The sequence below is a fragment of the Morone saxatilis genome, unplaced genomic scaffold (assembly GCF_004916995.1).
Source record: "Morone saxatilis isolate NCDOM2014 unplaced genomic scaffold, NCSU_SB_2.0 Contig15, whole genome shotgun sequence".
NCBI lineage: Eukaryota > Metazoa > Chordata > Actinopteri > Moronidae > Morone > Morone saxatilis.
Window position 1 is genome coordinate 11,195,290 of NW_023339707.1, and position 13,682 is coordinate 11,208,971.

Here is a 13,682-nt window from a genome sequence, read left to right on the forward strand (position 1 = left end):
TTAGAGTTGTTTCTAGTGTTTTTATTTTTAAACAAAATGACAAGATGACTTATGTATGCCAGGTTACTCTTAAAATGTTCAGTTTTATCTGACATTTATCACCATTTAAGAAATGCCTCTTGATGAACCAACAAATCCAACAGTGCCTCCCTCAGTACAGAAAAGAGTAATGCCATAATGAAATAGCATCCAGCTTTTGGCTTTAGCATGTTCTGTTTGTTTATGACGTTGAGGGGCTAAGAACACACATTATTACAGGTGATTTATTTAACATCAACATAAATTATTCACCAGTAGAGCTGAAGTCATTGTTCTGCTGTCAAGTTTGAGTCCACTAAATGTAAATAAATGTTCCTCTTGAAGGATTAAGTTAAGCAGTTAAGTAGCAGGTACAGGTTAGTACAGGTTAGGCTGGGACACATACCGGATTACTGGGCTGATCATAGTCTTATTGGTCAATCCAAACAATAAGGATGGCAAAACATCTGTTATAAATTATATGTTTTAAAAAGTGATGTAACTGGTAATAATTATATGAAAGTATGCGGGTGATATTTTATTCTATGACTTTTTAAAAGCCTAGCATCACCTTTTTCTGACAAAGTCTAAATAATGTTTGTTATGTTTTAATAATCAGCGCATGAGATCTCTGTGTTTGTTTGATTATTCAATTGATAACGTGGTGATCAAATTGATTCAGATCCTAAAAGTCCCTTGGTGTGAGTAGTGTTCATCACTGAACAGCTACAACGCTTCAGATCCCTGAAGCTGGTTGTATGTCAGCTGATTCATTCATGTGTCAGCAGCTTATTCTTGCATTGCCTGATCAGCTATGAATGGACAAGTAACATGCAAGACGTACATCCAGTTTGTTTTTGTGACATTAAAGAACATTCTTACCATCACTCTGCTAAACCCTTTGTGCCAGCTCTGTTTGCTGCTGTAGCTCCTTTCACCATCCCACCCTCCTCTCTATGTATGTGTCTCGGTATCTTTCACTTTGGTCAAATCTAATGTAGTTAAACACAATTTTAGTTTGTAGTTGTGCGTGTTTAGCATGTTTAATACTGTATAATACAAATTACATTTATATACCGCATGGAATTTGTAGGGAGATGGGCGTAGTGGATGAGGGGTGTACAGATCGCAAGAGTATGACACCGGGCACCAGCGATTCGTGGTCAGGTTTAGGCAACAAAAGCAGTTTGTTTAAGGTTAGAGAAAGATTGTAGTTTCAGTTAGATGTTAATAGACAGGTTATGTCTCAGGCTATGAGTCACTGTGGATTTTTTCAATATCAAACAAAAACCTCATTCATTCCTTAACCCCAATCAAACAGGACTTGTATTGTAAGAGTGGATATTGTAGGAAAACAACTGGAATACGTTGACAGTATCAACATTCGATGACTTTCCAGATACGATAATTAACAATGTTCCCTCATTATGTTGATAAAAAATGTAATCCCAGTGGCATGATGTGTTCTTCAAAACATATTTGCTGTTACACATTAGTAGTATATTGGTATACTTGCAAAAACATTGTTGCCGTTCGCATTTGACCATTATCAGAATATCCACTGATCCAAAATGTTCTTCTTGTGATGAAGCTGTTCCAGAAAAAATACTTCCCAAGGATCCAAGCCTGTGTATATAAATGTGTGCACATTTGTACATGGGTGAGCATAGACATTGTCACTGCCACTGCTGGACACTTCCATCATTATGAATGGGTCTGATAACAGGATAGACACCTAAGTGTGAAAGAATCCTCCCTCCTCCTTTTATTGGAGCCCCCAACAGAGCTGCACCATCCACTTGACTGCCCAATAAAAACAAGTAAAAGGCTGACATTGCACTTCATTTAACACTGCGTGCCCTTCACTCTGCCTCTTACTTAGGCCATTGTCATCCGCAGGGGACTTGGCTTTGTTGAGAGGTTCATGTTGTCCATAAACCAAAACTCCAGACAACAATAGGTGGGCAGCTGTTTCCTGGGCACACAGTGAGTTTTATGTCCTACAAGCAGGTGCTTTCTCATGATGTCATTTTGTGGGATGAGAAATGTAGCTCGAATTTCCAGGTGACTAATGTCATCCCGTCTTTTCTATGTCCTTCTCTTACTGTACACGAGCTGAATTCACCAGTGGCTTTGTTTTTATTGTATGTTTTGTAAACTCTCTAAGTTCAATTTGTGAATCCAAAACCACAAGATGGGTAATAATCCGCTCAAAATCAGCTATAATTATGTTGCCTTTCATACATTCCCTTACACTAACTCTCATAAAACCTACTCTCTAATCTAATCTAAATCTGACTTTAGCCATAAATGCAAATATGAAGTTTCAGTGAAATGACTTCACTTCATAAAATAGCCTGCAATTTGAAGCTATACAAAACTGCATACAGTTCTCACAAGGATCGCAAAACAAGAGAAGACAAACCCGTTAAATCACCTCCGAGCTGAGTGGGTAAATGGCTCAGTTGATTTGGCCTGGGTGAGGAGGATGTGCACTCTTTAGAGGATCATTCACAGTGAGGTGTCAGGTGTTAGAGTCGGGTTTTGTCCAACAATTCCTTGGGGTAATGCTCACAGTGGTCCACGACTTCATCCCACATGCTGGCTGGCTTTTAACTCCTTTGACTCTGTGTGACTGTAGAGAGTCCAGAGAACAAGCCGAGGAGCCACAAACCCACATTGATCATTATTTGAACACAACTTACTTACTTACTCTTGCCCGTAACAAAAATATCTTTTAGTGGTCATAACATTTTTGAAGGACTTACTGTTCTTCCTATTTGTGTTTGCACTGTTTTTCCTCTTCCTCTGCAGCTGTAAAGATGTATACCACTGGTATCAGTAGCAGTGGAGACAAACAAAGTCTATTTATTCTTTATTCTTCTTCAAACTTCACCCTACCTTTCTGACTGCTCTTTTCCCCTCCTTTTGTTATGCGTCTTTCAGCCTTTGGTTTACAGCAGGTCCACAAGGGAGAGGGACATGTTTGCTCACTCTCTCACCAGAAGGGGCTGGCAGAAAGCTGGCAATCACAATAAGCAAATATGTTCATGCAAAGTCAACCCTTCTGAAGGGAATTGTTGTTTGTTGGCGTATGCGGGGTGAGGTGGGGCATTGGAGGCTGTGCTGTGATCACACGGGCCCCCCTTTTACAACTGTTATATTTCTTTCACGTGTGCGTACTCAAAGTGGTGACAGATGCTTTTCTCGCTGCTAGTACTGTAGCTTTTTGGCCTTCTGAGTCAAACAGGCTATGCTCATATTCACCCACAGAGTCTCTGTGCGGACCCAGGTGGCGAGGGAGAGTCTGCCCAGTGTCATGAAGAATATGAATAGACTGAAACAACGGTCACTGAAGAAAAAAAAGAACATACTGATGAATGATTACGTCTTCAGAAAAACAATTGCTATGAGTTATGTCAAAGTTGTGGACTTTAAAACTGTCCAGATATTGCAAGACATCTTATTTTAGTCCATTACTAAAGTTTGGACCACAGCTGTTGTGTTTCAGTATAACGGATGGTAAGATTAGAACTCACATCATGTAATCTTTATACTTTAGGGCATGTTATCACATTGTATGTTATATGTTTGTTATTCATAGAAGTGGCATCCTTCAGAGTTAAACTCCATTTGCTACACCAACTTCACATTCACTTTTTTGAGCATTTTTTTTTTGAGCACACATTCATGTAATTCAAGTAATGCTCTGTGATTCTTCCAGGTAAAATAAAATAATTAATCTCTAACTTGGACAAAACAAATTAATATCTCTTAATTACTTTCATTTGTTAGTCTCTGCAATAATAAAAAATATCTGAAAATGGCTTCATGTTAGAGTTAAAAACCAGTCTTGATATCTTTTGTGCTTGATGTTGCAATTTGCAGACTCTATTTTGACTTCTAGGTAAAGTAGTTCCTGCAGCACTTAACAGCCGAAACCTTCAGCAACACCTTGTGCTTGGTAATAAAGTCAGAGCTCTTATTTACCTGACCCTGCCTGGAGCTGCGTTATGCAAAAATTCAGACCTAGCTGGTTTGGGCAGGGTCACAGACTGGACAGGACAGTCTGACTGGTTCTATTACCTGAGCAGGTCTGCTCCAGTCCAGTAGGTTGTCCAGGTCTCCAGAGACTGAATAAACCTACTGACCTGGTTAGAGCAAAAGCTTTTGTACACAACAACACACACACACACACACACACATACACTGTGTATTTATGTCTTTTGCTCTTCCCCGTTCATTAGCTGCAGTTTGTAATGCAATAGCATGTCTGTAAATTGCAGACATCATCAGACCAACACTGAGGTAGAGCTTTATATTTCTTTTCCTTGATCCGTCTGATCTATTAAACCATGCTTCACAGGTGAATTCAAAGACATAGATTATGGCTACTCAAGCTGACAAGCAATGAAAATGTTGTTTGCTTCAGAAGTAGGGTGTCTAAGTAAATGTTGTTTGACTATTTTACTGCACAGTTTATAAGGAAGTGTCAGTAGGAGGATTTTACGCTTTCACGATCTTTGTTAGTCTTCTGGTGCCAAATGATAGAAACGTGTCACCTTGCAGTAATGTGTGATTTCACACACATATATTGTTTCCAGTGTGACTCATGCCAAGTAATCCATTAGCACTGATAGAACTAAATACGCAACGGTCAATTAGATGTATAAAAAATACAAGTGGATACATACACATTATGGAAGGTAAATCCATTCAGGTTGTGGCATGGATTTCAACACATTTACATTTCATAGCCAAAAATCAACGTTTTACAATAACATTTTACAATAACATTTTACAGTTTTCAGTGAAAGAGTTTCCCCTCCAAGCGTTTATGTGCCTTTTCCTCAGTATTTCCATGTTCCCTCCCTGTCTGCCCACGGAGGAAGTGACTTGTTGCAGCAGCACAAAAGCCTGCCACCTAATAAAGTCAGGGGGAAATAGGTAAGAGAAAGCAGGGAGGACCAGAGGAGAAAGCAAAAAGGACAAGGGTGTGAAAACACTCAGGGAGAACGGTTTTATGGCTTCATGTTAATTGAAGTGATTTAAAAAAGAATCCCATATTCCTGGAGGGCTGAAAGAGACAGGAGAGAGCTGAGGGCAAAAAAGGAAGAGGGATGTACCGCTGTAAAACAGCTGCTCTTCACTTTTACCCAGTGGACCTCTGAACAAAGACATAGTGGAAAAGTCATTATATGATACTGAAAAGCATTGTACATCCTTGCAGGAAGAGATAAGGTAAAACATTAATGATCCTTGTAAATATTCAATCGGACAATACAATGTGTCATATTATGTGTTCTCTTGATATTTACCTTTTTATAAAGCAACTGAAGAATGATAATAATCAGCCCGAAGCCCTCACTCAGTTGTGCATATCTTTCCAAATGCCAAAAAAGCACTTAACAGTGATCATTTGCAAAGATGGCAAACGTACTTCAACAGTGTCAGAGGGGATCAAAACAGCTGGTTTTATTTATCTCTGTCTTTGTCATTTTAAGGTCTCTCTTCAGCCCCACAGCTCAGCCATTTTTAAGCCCGACTAGACCGTCTATCGCTGGGTTTTGTTCTATGAGCCTCCTGCTGGAAGCTGAGCCCTAAGACAAAGCCCTGTTTACACTAATGGCCCACTAGGCCTTTGGCCACAGAAACAAATAACAGTGGGGGGAAGTCAATAGAATTTAACATTTTGACATTTTTCCTCCAGCTCTCAAAACCAATATTGACCCAGCTCCCCTGCATGGCTGTCTTTAGTCCAGGGCCTTGGCATACAAATCAAGCCAATGCAGCCAGAACCACAGGCAGCCAGTCGAGGGGTGAGGCCAACAATAGCCTGCCCAGGATGGGGCTCTCCCACTGGGCAGGCAGAGTGGCCACTGTCCCTGGTCTCAAGCTGGTCCACAGAGGCCTGATGTATGAAAGAGCTCATGCTATCCCACCCGCTTTAATGATTCCATCTGAGAGGGCCAATTGTGTCTGTACTCCAAACCCTGCTGGTGCATGAGGTGGACAAGTAGAAGGGACAGTGGGGGCGCTCACATGTGCAGAACAACCCCATAGCGGGCCAGTACTTCTCAAAGGCCAGATTACAATCAATTAGAGCCTAATGAGCGGGAAGCTGGACTTGTAACCTGTTGCAGCAGGGTAGTTGTTTAGAAAGCTCTCAGTTGGCGGACACATCAATAACCTCTGAAATAGGGCCAGACTGAAAGCAAGACGCAGCAGGAAACGCCTGAGTGCGTGGCCATCTATATCTGAGTCCTGCCTCTGTCCCTTCGCCCAACCGACTGTGTTGTGCCATGGCTGAGGGCAAAGGGAGAGGGAACAAGAACACGCAGCAACACAACATGTTTCTCTAAAACATACTTTGTATTGTGCATTTTTCACTTTCATGGATTCCTCTTTTTGTCATTTAGTCAAGATAATAAGACTTAAGGTAGCAGGTGGGCTCATGCAGAGAGAGCAAATAAAACACAACACAGGAATTCATCAACGTCGCAATCAACAGGTTGTATTCTCCATTCTAGCGTGTGTGTGAGTATGCCTGCTCACTTGCACATGTGCTTATAACTGTAGGAAAAAAATCTTAAAGCACTTGTACTGTAACACTGAACATGTCTTTATTCATTTATTTAAAAGGGATCCACTTCCAATTTTGGATGATATCTAGCTTTCGCGGTTTAAATAGACTCACTGCAAGTTCCTCTGAGCAAAAGTGTCTGCCAATGGAATATAATGTAATGTAAAACAAAGATGCTTTCACCAGAGAAAGGGCAGAGTGTGTGAGCATGTGTCGAGGCCCAGCAGGAGGGCTCGTCCTCAGGCCCTTCTTACCTGTGGAGCCCCTCTTTCCACGGAGATCGTTCTTTACATTGCAGGTTGGCCCACAGCAGGGGAAGAGGGGATGGTCATATAAAAGAAGGTGAAACAGCGGGAGTAAAAGCGACATTCTGGCCTGAGGTGAAATCAGGAGGGAGTTGAGTGGTGATGGGGGCAAGTGAAAGCAAACTGCTCTCCAAAGGGGCTGCACATCCCTGTTTTCAATAGCACATTGTTTCTGTGAGTTTCTGCGGAAATTCAAAGCAGGAATGATACAATAGCCTATGATTATAACATCTGCCATTTAAACATCTTCTCACCTTTGTGTTATCTCACAGGCTTTAAGACTGAAAGCACACAGTAGCTGGATCAGTCTGTCCAATGCTTTGCTTGAGTACAAGCTCAAAGTGTTTGCCTGGTGCATTCTATACACAATGGGCATTTACACCAAACACAGCACTGTGAAAAAACAAACAAAAACAAAGGGACTGTGTTAATGGGGGTGTGTTGTGTCAGATACCGTTGGGATGATCCATGACCACTGCACTTTATAATAATGTTAGGAAGAACTTGACAACACCTGAAATCATGGCAAAAATAATTTATCTTCTATCGCAGTAATCAAACAATCATTGTGGTAGATTGAAATTTTTTACCAAACAATTCTGCTGTCAGAACCCTCTGTGTTGGTACCCCCACTGCATCCGTGGCCTCATTGAAATTAATGAAGGGGCTTTGTGTTTTTCATGCAGTGCTAATGTCTGTCGGAACATGAACCTAAGATTCACCTCTATGAGCAGTGAGACAGGCCTTGAAGGTAGTCTCTGATGCAACTCATGTTCCTGGAGTTTCAATAATTTTTGACTCTGATTGACTGCTGGGTGTCCATAAATTACTGACATAGGACACCTACAAGGTAGTTCCAGTGAAACTGTCTGTTCACCGTTCTAATTAAATGCGTTGAAATAAATTTAATGAAAACAAAATCTTAATATTTCAGTGAGATAGAGTGTAGTCCTTCAGTGGCTCATCTTCGGAACACCACAGGATATACATATAACACACTAGCCCTACACTGCCCCTCTGAACCTTCTGCTCCTCCTACATCCTGCCCGCTATTCAGGTCAGTACACATGGCCTATCACTCATGAAAATCTTGATATTGATTTGGGGACAATATATATATTATATTTTAATCTGTTCTCTGTACTGTACTCTATTTTACTTTACTCCCTACGTTCTATTGAATTCTATCAAATGCTAACTCAAAAAACACTAAACATCAGTCCTTTGTATTCCTATCTCCTCTTAGTAGGTATATCAGATATTTCAGGTTGTAGTAACCTGAAATGTTATATATGTGGCAATATGTGGTAACAGTAAAACATGTAAAGGTCTTAACTAAACTATTACTTTAAACTGAGTATTTGCAGTAACCAAGCATTGAGCTCATAAACTGACTGAAAGCTGACAGAGACTGACTCAATCCTTTCAGTGGGACAATATTAAAAAGACCTCACCCCTTTAAATCTCCGTCTCCACATGCTTTCCTTCTCATGTTCTGATTGTTGTGGGAACACTCACAAGCCCCAGCTGATCATTGTAATATATGATGCTGTTAGTTTCCTCATGGCAAGCAGTTGGGTACCACCGGTCACCACTGTGCTGAAGCACTTTTAATCAACCAGAACCTACTGTGAAAGCCCAAGCCCCACCCGGCTCCCCACCTGCCAGAACCGAGCAGTTCACCTCAGCAACCTCAAAGCGACAGCTAGTATTTAGTAATATCGTGTGGCAGTCCAGCAGCTTCTACTATAATGTACCCACTGACAGCACTAACCTCTCACAGCCCTGGTACCCCCTTCTAAGGTTATATTACAACACAGTGGGTGCTCTGAGAGAGTAGAGGAGGGGAAGGAGTGATTGTTTGGAAGTTCTCAAGACAAGCTGGCATTTTCACAGGCTACAGTGGGGGTAGGCTCTCTCCCAGCATGCCATGTTCTGTGTAGTTTGATTAAAATTGTGAAGTACACAGAGTTGCTCAAGTATATGGTCTTTGTTGGCCCATTTTCCTCCAACTACCCATCACCCCAGCTTTTTGAGTCAAAAGTGACCACACATAAAAACTTTTGACCCTTAAGACCCTTTGCAGGTTTTCTAAGTGTACTTATTCTTAGAAACAATCTGTGGGCAACATTATTCAAAGCATAACTTTTGCGGTGAAACATTACACCACATGACAGTATGTGAAGGGAATTGGTTCCATGATGAAACAACTCACAGTGAAAACAGTCATGATTTTGCAACATAAGTATTTTTGTCTGGATCAGACAGAGGCAACACATATATGTAAGATTACTGAAAAACTGCAGACCAGAACGTTTTGCCAAGGTGCATAGGCGTCGACCAGTATTACAACACTGTTACAGTCTGCTGTGGTTTAAAAGATGCAGTGAACCCTGGGAGAGTAATAACATGATCATCCCCAGCAGCAAGAACAAAAGCTGGTGGGTGTTTGTTTCTCGACAGCTAATAGGAACGCTAACTAGCTAGTGGCAGCAGCTATTACAGTTAGAACATGTGCACCGGTAAGTGACTCCCTGTGTTACAAGAGTAAAGGTCAGTGTAGCATGTGATACGAGATGCAGGTTGAGCTCATCAGAAATCCTCATCACATCCAGATATTCAGCCATTCTCTTCATCCCTTCACCACCACCACCAGTGACTCCATCAGAGGGTTTTCTTATACTAATCACAGCTTTAAGGGGTCTAATCACCAAACACTTTTCACATTTCTCATCTTTATTATGCAAATGTAAATTAAATATATTTGTTCAGTCAAAATGAAGTCTCTCCTGATTGAAATACAAATACAAGGAATATAGTAGGCCTATAGTGAATAATCTTGAAAACTTTAACTACTTCTGCATTATGTGTCTGTTTAAAAAACTAAAACTGTAACAGAATTAGAACTGTACTTCTAAGGGGTACTTTCCAAATGTACTTAATAAAGTTAAGTCTCCATAAAGTTGGAGACCAAGTTATCCTGACTTATACTCTACTATATTTTCTAACACTAAAGGTTTCTTTAAAAAAAATGAGATAACCCCAGTGACATTACTAGTGTTAATTTGCTCAGCTCCTCCAGACATTATTCAGCGCTTTTACAGGCTGATTAATACTTTCCAGTGAGTAAACTAACCTTTGTGTGTAAAACTGGGGGACTTCCATGATAAGCTTCCACAGCAGAACGATAATTACTACCAAATCCTTGCTTCACACCCAAAGCATATATGCTTAACATCTCCTAAAATATGATTAGGTGTTAACATCAACGCCGTTTTCTCATCACACCGTTTAAATTATAGTCAAAGGGGAAAACCCGTGAATGTTTCTGAGAATGAACTATTACTGATGGCTATGATATCTGCCACTTGGTGAAAAGAACTGCAGACATGACAACAGATCTAGCAACTAAAATCCACTATACAATGTTTGTATCTGATTTCACTTGGTCACAAACCGAAGCAAATATTTAACACAAAATAGCTTATTTAGGCTGTTTATCTGGAGGGACTATCAGACTAGCAGGTAACCAAGAAGCAGGAAGCAGGAAAGAAATGCTCCCAAATGTGAATAACTAGAAGTTTTCCAGTTGTTCCCATTTTACTTTCATTATGTAAATAATGGCATCAGCCTGCCTATACACATTCTGCCATTCAAGCATACTGTCCCGACAGTCAGCGTTGATTATTTTGCAGTGTGAAAGGGTTTGGGCTCTGAGAGGTTTTAGGAGCAGACAACATTGGTAATGCTGACCTCTGACTGTTGGCTTTTGTTGTGCCTCATTAAGCAGGAGGAACACGTCAACCAATACTACTTATTACCCTTTCTGTTATGGCAACTACCAAGCAAATAAGCTTCAACTTGCCTCTTGTTACCTAAGCTCTCCATTTGGCCTCTGGCATCATACAAGTGAAGAGTCTCTTGCCTTGGAGAGCTGCACTCCCCGAGACCCAGACGAGCACTGGAGCACTTGTCAGGGACCTGCCGTATTGTAGTGTGAATGGTGAAGGCTCAATGCAAATTCTTCCACACTCTCAGGCGGCGAAGGCCAGCATTGACTGACTGGTTGTGTTAATTTAGCTGCCTTTCAGTCCTACTTGATCCACAGTCTTCTGGATCTCAATGGCAAAAGAGTTAAAAACATCTGAAGTGTCAGCGCAAGAATGTACCATTCAGCCTCGAAGCGACGCATCATTAACAAATGTCAGACCACAAACAACCAGCTGTGGTTAAACAAACCAGGGAGGTAGGCTCTACAATTTACCTCACTGTCGAGGCTCCGTTGTCAGCCATTGATAACCTTGTGCATTAAGTGGTTTCAAGGGAGAGTCGTTTTAACACCGTGGGTGATCCACATCAACAGGAAACAAACAAGCTGCAGATTTGGAGGAGGGAATGTGTGGCTGTTTAACCACGAAAATAGGTTGCAGAGTAGATGTATCTTGTGCTCTCTTTTCTCAGTCATTCTGCCCAGTGACAAAGCTACGTGGAGGCTCATACTGAGGTTACTGAGGGGACTGCCCATGCCCTCAAAACACCTACACTCACCAGCCAGCTGACTCAGACCCAGAGGGCAGCCAGGGCACAGCACACACATTTGACTCAGACTGGTTGTGTGTACGCTTCAGGCTTGAGGGCGTGCACGGGAGTGCTGCGTACTCCAGCTGTGATTTACAGGCTTTTTTTGACAAGGTTGCAACCTGTGCAGTACGCCTTTTCCTTACTGGGGAGGAGACACCCTGAAAACTGACTTCATGATCATGTTACAGCCCTGATCTAAAGTTAACACTTTTACAAGGGGCGGGTGCCACTTAAGAGCCCATAACTTCATGTTTACAGTATCTATACTGACTGGCTCCTGAAAAATGACATTTAAATAATTTTAAACACAGAGAGAGAACATAGAGAAACATAGCTAGATAAAATACCTTCATCATCACTCTGTGCATCTCTGGAAGCTATTCTTCATCACACAGCTTTTCAGATTAAATGTTATACACAAAATTCATAAATTAGAGCAAAAGATGACTGTAATGCCTGCAGATTCTTGTGTGTGTATTTTTATATTACGTTAATAACAACTTTTAATGATGAATTTACAAACAATATGTCCAAACAGTACTCTAGATACAGTACAGTTTGGTCATTCAGTGGTAAAAGAAAGTGTGCTAGAGGGAAGATGTATTTTTGTGCGCCAACCCAGAAGTTTACATCACCCCGGTTCCTTCAACAAAGAGCCAATTGGATTTTTACATTGGATTTTAGATTATTCTAGAAAGTAATACTATATACTCATCTTCACAGGAATGAACTACACCACAGTCGCATGACTTCAGTGTCACCACCATTAAACTAAACTTCCAACTTGAAATTAAATCATGTAATATAAATCAAAAAGTTGGAAAGTTTTAGTTAGTCTGCAAGAGGATAACTATAAACAGAACAAGAACTTACTCCTGTAGTCTCATTTAGCCACTTGTTAGCAACCGCTTTTTTAAGACACGTAAAAGCTTCTTCACGTATTTTATGTTGTGGAATAAAATGTCAAAATCTCTTTAGCTTGTAGTAACCCCTGACCTTATTTTAGGCAGCTAACCAAGAGGAAATTGGAAACACAAAAATGCTAACATTTCCGGGTTTTAGGACTCCTGCAGAACTCTATAGGTAGAAAAACAACAATGTCAAAATACTTAATCACAAGTCCTGCGTACAAAATTACTTGGCTACACACAGTGGAAACAAGCTGTAAACACAACAGTGACCTTTTAGGCTAACACAGCAAATGTGTTGAGCATGTGCTTATTTACAAATACAGCAAATACAGCATTCATTTGGAGTTGCGTTTCTGGTCACCTGGCAAACGAATGTCCAATATTCACTCTTTTAGTTATGTTTCTGGTCTCCACCAACTCCTCAGGGAAACATATGGCTCTTGGGCTGTTAAACACTCTACTGTGCTCACCAGCTAGTTTCTAACATTGTCTGTCTGGCTGTTTGGTGCAAAGCAGGAAGTGTACAGTGTGTTCTTAGATCTTTTAGCTTAAAACAGCAGACTGCATCAGATGGAAATTGTGCTGTGACAGCTGTAAAGTTGTGAACCACAAAACCAAAACAATAAGCTGAAGGACACTAAAATGCTCTGTAGATGTGAGGGGAACTGAAGAGTCAAACATGAAAAGCAATGAATGAATAAAGATAATCACGCAGATGCTTTGATTTCTTTCTTAGTTCTTCTGCCTTCTCTTTACTTTTGTAATAGCTCTGGAAATATTTATAATATATATATATAATATATATATATATATTATATATATATATGACTTATATATATATATATATATTATATATATAAGTCATAACTCAATCAGCAACAAGTATGCCGTCACTTCCAGTAGTTTTTAATGTCTTTTGGTGGGTCATGTGTTCTGCACAAGTGCTCTGAGGAGACATTCACAACAGCCCATGGTTGTTGGCAGTCTCTGAGCAGTAGTAATAAATGGGAGGTCAAAGGGCTGTTTCATGCTATGTGACACTCTGGCTAAAGTGGTGACAGCACAGGAGCCTGGCGGTATCACATGTGATGAGAGCGGTGGACGGACAGCTCTCTTTTCCATGCAGCACCACTCTGTAGAGTGGTGGCATGCATGAGGTGAGTGACAGTGTTTCGATGTGATTGGTCTTACCACTTCCTATTGTTCCCCTGTCACTGATAACCTCAGTGACCCAGGCCAAAGGAAGGAAGGCCATTGCTGGGTTTGTGGTGGTGGGCCTGTCAA